Genomic DNA, 5,922 nt, shown 5'->3' with positions numbered 1-5,922 from the left:
ACGTCCCGTACTGTAGCTCCTGGACACGTTTCCTGTCTGCTGGAATTGTTGCCATAATCTTGAGATCACACTTTGTGGCACACGGCGGGCCCGTGCTACGACCTACTGCATTTGACCAGCCTACAGTCGCCCTAGTATTCTATCCCTCATAACGTCATCAATATGTGTTCTTTGAGCGATTTTCAACACAGTCACCATTAGCACGTCTGAAAACGTCTGCACACTTACTCGCTATACCGTACTTTGACATGCACCAACAAACCTCTGCGTATGTGGACTGCTGCCAGCGCCACCGCAGGTCAAATGCACTGCATAGTCATACCCCGAAGTGATTTACACCCGCAAACCGCCCACTAAAGCGTTGTATCTGCATTATCCTTAATTTATGAGCATGAGTGTACATATTTTAGCGATTTTACTGCACTTAATTTAAATCAACTATGGACGTTAATTGAGACGAGCTACGGCCACGTTTTCTATTTCCGCTACACCGAACATTTCACAATGAGTCGTAGGCTGATAAAACGGTTATACAGTTGGCGCAGATGACGACACTGCCTCCCCAGCCGTGACCGCTATATTAGCGTTCACGTCACGGTGAGGACGACAGCCAGGATAGGCGAAGCGTGGCCAATAGTGCCAAAGACAGAACAATACTATGCTTGAAAGAAATGTCACAAGGAAATGAACTAGGCCCATTCACTTTATCTCACAACGACAAGACCCAGCAGTCGGATTTTTGTAATTTTATATTTGTGATACGTGACTTCCAGAAGCCAAATATCATTCCCCCAAAGTAATTCGTTGGAACTCGCAAAAGTTCTCGAGAAAATTGACTTTGAAGTTTTCTGACAAATTTTGATTCACTAAAAATAAGTATTGGTGAACGGTAATAGCGTAATCAATGGATCGCTAGTTCGAATCTTGTGAAGATCTTTTTCGTCAAATTATTTATTCACTTCGAAGATTTACATCGTTTAAATATAAAATCCATTAGGTATATGCTAATTAACACATTCTTAAGCGTAATTTTTTAAAAAACGCACAGAAAGTTCCAGTTTTCATGGCAAATATAAATTCCTAATTACTGATGTTTTATAAAAGATTGTCAGTAACTTTGTAATTTTTTAAAAAATTAAGCAATTTTTACTAACAATGTTTTATAAAATACCGATAATGAGGAATTTATATTTTCAATGTGTGCAATTTGTAATTAGGAGCAAGATGATGTGCATTTTAATGAAAATGATAGATATGTGTTAATTACCATATATTTAATGAATTTGAATTTACATGGTGAAGGTTTTCTCGAACTGAACGAGAAAGTAAAACGAAGAAAGACCGTACCGAAATCTGAACGAGCAACCCGTTGATTACTCGAATGTCATTCTTCGACTGCGAGGTAGCGCAGTGGTTACCAAGCTGGAATCTCATTCAGGTGAACAACGATTAAACCCCCGCGTTCGACCATCCGTATTTGGTTCAAACTGGTCCAAATGGCTCTGAGCACTATCGGACTTAACTTTTGAGGTCATCAGTCCCCTACAACTTAGAACTACTTAAACCTAAGTAACCTAAGGACATCACACACATCCATGCCCGAGGCAGGATTCGAACCTGCGACCGTAGCGGTCGCGCGGTTCCAGACTGTAGCGCCTAGAACCGCTCGGCCACTCCGGCCTGCCATCGTATTTGGGTTTTCCGTATATTTCCCTAAATCGCTTAAGGCAAATGCCGGAATGGTTTTGTTTTTTTTTGTGGAAAGGACGCGGCCGCTTTCCTTCTCCGTCCTTATTTAATTCGAGATTGCGCTCCGTTCCTTATGACCTCGTTGTCGGCGGAATTTAAATACTAATCTACTCCTCCTCCTCCTCGGCGCCAACAAGTGAGCCAAGCGGCCTATGGAGAAATTCGCCTTAACTTTGGTGAATTAAAGATCCAAGGAAATCTTCAAAGTCGATTTTCTCAAGTGTTCTTGAGAGTTGCATCGAACTGGTGTGGTTAACTGATATTTCAGTTCTGTACTTCACCTACTGCAAATATAAAAAACCACTAAAATCCGATTCCTGGGTGGTCTCTGTCAGTTTTTGTTATTATCTGTATCATTTCGTTATGTTGTATCTGTCTTCTTAACGTGCAGGTATTCGCGCTATACCTCGTGCCTCTGACGTTGAACACGAGAAAGGTCAAGGAAACGTGGCTGACCACTATCCACAACATGACAAGGGGGTAAAAACTGGAGGAAAACAATATGGAAAAAATATGACGTTTGAGACTTGCATAGGAAATGGTCCTTCTAGCAACAGATGGGAAAGAATTGCAAGATATAGTGGATGTTCGCCAGTTACGGCCTGTATCATCGCGAGGATGATTCCCCATTTGTCTCTGATCTGCTGATGCAGATACTCTCCTTAGGCCGGTGTTACATAATCAAATTTTTTTGACAAAGAAATTGGACCAAAGTTTCTTTGACAGAGATCTTTAATGTGGCACAAAATGTGGTCTTACACTGTCATCAAATATATCATAAAAGTTCCTTCGCAATGGCCAATGGAGAAAAAAATGGCTCTGAGCACTATAGGACTTAACTTCTAAGGTCATCAGTCCCCTAGAACTTAGAACTACTTAAACCTAACTAACCTAAGAACATCACACACATCCATGTCCGAGGCAGGATTCGAACCTGCGACCGTAGCGATCGCGCGGTTCCAGACTGTAGCGCCTAGAACCGCTCGGCCACCCTGGCCGGCGGCCAATGGAGACCTACTACTACTGTATGATCTGCAATTAAGTGTACAGCAACTGTATTGCCATTATACATGGAAGAAAGACAGTAGAAAAGGAAACGTTCTTGGGCGAAGCCGTGGGTGTCACGCCGAGATGAGAAAGGCATGCAACACAATTTACAACGGGAGCTGCAAGTCGAGGACTTTAAATCGTATGATAATTGCTTGCAATAGGACGAGAGTACATTTCAATATGTGGGCAGGAAAGTAGATTCTCATATTACAAAGCAGAACACTCATCACAGAAATTCTATATCCTCGAAAGATAGACTTATCGTGGCGCTACGATTTCTTGCAACAGGAGAAAGCTACTCTAGCTTATAGACAGCTGTCAGTTTACAGCTGCCTGGCACACGTTTCACACAATGATTCAATACACCGGAAGAGAGAATTTTGTTTTCTGGTAGTGAAAACGTCGTGGTACCATTGGTCTAACAGTGTCAAGGACGAGACGAAAAAGATAATAGACGCGATCCTGCAAAGATGCAAACCTTACGCTGCACGCTTTCAGATATTGCTTGTTGTTTTGCGCCTAGAGAACTTCTTACGTCATTTCGGAGGATAAGCCTGAGGTAGCGTGTAAGGTGCAGATAAGACACAGACGGTAAACAACTAAACCTGTTTCTTCGGCTGTGCGCTTTGAGCCAGGTTGAGACAGGAAGGAAGGCTTGTGGTTAATGGAAGTTACTGAAGTCTTGACTTAATTATTAGGACGAACTAATGAAGAAAATTGTTGAAACAAAAATAAATTTTTAATATAACAGGTTTTAAAATGGACAATAAGTGAAAAATAATTGCTCCTAGCCCCATACAGAGTCCTAATTCCATAGTGATAGTTCTGAAAATTTATGCTTGCGATTTTTGAATAGCTATGACAAAACTTGTAAAATTTAAAACGAAATACATGGGACGCATGCTGCTGATTATTCATGCATGAATAGTTCACCTAAATCACTAACAACTTTACTGCACTGCAAATGATGTGAGCTGCTGTGTGATTTTTCTCAACGAAAGTTACTCTCTACACTCCTTACTATTATCTATGCCGTACGCCCCACGTTTTCCGTTTTAAATTTTACAAGTATCGTCTTAGCTATTAAAAAAATCACAAGTACAGATTCTTAAGACTGTCTACAAGGGTTAGGAACCTGTATGGCGCTAGGAGCAATTATTTTATACTTTTAATCCGTTAAAAAAACGTCTTATATCAAAAATTTATTTTCATTTAAGTAATTATGTTCAGCTTTTTTAGTCTTGTGTGTGTGAAATTTTTCAATTATGAGATTACAACAGACATGTTTAAACCTCAGAATTATTTCAGTTTCTGTTCACCTGAGCCAACTAATATATTGCTATTAGTACTAGTTGAAAACAGTCTTGGTTGCAATTTTAGTTTTATTATTTATCAGCAACGCGTTTCACCTTATTTAGGCACCTTCAGGCTGATCCTACATAGAAAACAGAGAACAAATACATCTATTTAAGGATCGCGATCGCGTTGTGCAGACTTGGATAACCTAAAAGCATGTATAAACACATCAAATACTGAAAGAGCAAATACTTTAATTTGGTATTTCTTAGGACGATCCTTTAGATGATGTAGCTAAAGGGCATCGTTGGCCTGATGTATTCGACGATGCCCTTTAGCTACACTGTCTAAAGGATTGTCCTAAGAAATACCAAATTAAGGTATTTGCTCTTTCAGTATTTGATGTGTTTATACACTCCTGGAAATTGAAATAAGAACACGGTGAATTCATTGTCCCAGGAAGGGGAAACTTTATTGACACATTCCTGGGGTCAGATACATCACATGATCACACTGACAGAACCACAGGCACATAGACACAGGCAACAGAGCATGCACAATGTCGGCACTAGTACAGTGTATATCCACCTTTCGCAGCAATGCAGGCTGCTATTCTCCCATGGAGACGATCGTAGAGATGCTGGATGTAGTCCTGTGGAACGGCTTGCCATGCCATTTCCACCTGGCACCTCAGTTGGACCAGCGTTCGTGCTTGACGTGCAGACCGCGTGAGACGACGCTTCATCCAGTCCCAAACATGCTCAATGGGGGACAGATCCGGAGATCTTGCTAGCCAGGGTAGTTGACTTACACCTTCTAGAGCACGTTGGGTGGCACGGGATACATGCGGACGTGCATTGTCCTGTTGGAACAGCAAGTTCCCTTGCCGGTCTAGGAATGGTAGAACGATGGGTTCGATGACGGTTTAGATGTACCGTGCACTATTCAGTGTCCCCTCGACGATCACCAGTGGTGTACGGCCAGTGTAGGAGATCGCTCCCCACACCATGATGCCTGGTGTTGGCCCTGTGTGCCTCGGTCGTATGCAGTCCTGATTGTGGCGCTCACCTGCACGGCGCCAAACACGCATACGACCATCATTGGCACCAAGGCAGAAGCGACTCTCATCGCTGAAGACGACACGTCTCCATTCGTCCCTCCATTCACGCCTGTCGCGACACCACTGGAGGCGGGCTGCACGATGTTGGGGCGTGAGCGGAAGACGGCCTAACGGTGTGCGGGACCGTAGCCCAGCTTCATAGAGACGGTTGCGAATGGTCCTCGCCGATACCCCAGGAGCAACAGTGTCCCTAATTTGCTGGGAAGTGGCGGTGCGGTCCCCTACGGCACTGCGTAGGATCCTACGGTCTTGGCGTGCATCCGTGCGTCGCTGCGGTCCGGTCCCAGGTCGACGGGCACGTGCACCTTCCGCCGACCACTGGCGACAACATCGATGTACTGTGGAGACCTCACGCCCCACGTGTTGAGCAATTCGGCGGTACGTCCACCCGGCCTCCCGCATGCCCACTATACGCCCTCGCTCAAAGTCCGTCAAATGCACATACGGTTCACGTCCACGCTGTCGCGGCATGCTAACAGTGTTAAAGACTGCGATGGAGCTCCGTATGCCACGGCAAACTGGCTGACACTGACGGCGGCGGTGCACAAATGCTGCGCAGCTAGCGCCATTCGACGGCCAACACCGCGGTTCCTGGTGTGTCCGCTGTGCCGTGCGTGTGATCATTGCTTGTACAGCCCTCTCGCAGTGTCCGGAGCAAGTATGGTGGGTCTGACACACCGATGTCAATGTGTTCTTTTTTCCATTTC

The sequence above is a fragment of the Schistocerca serialis genome, chromosome 7, assembly GCF_023864345.2.
Source record: "Schistocerca serialis cubense isolate TAMUIC-IGC-003099 chromosome 7, iqSchSeri2.2, whole genome shotgun sequence".
Lineage (NCBI taxonomy): Eukaryota > Metazoa > Arthropoda > Insecta > Orthoptera > Acrididae > Schistocerca > Schistocerca serialis.
This window is presented reverse-complemented; position numbering follows the sequence as displayed.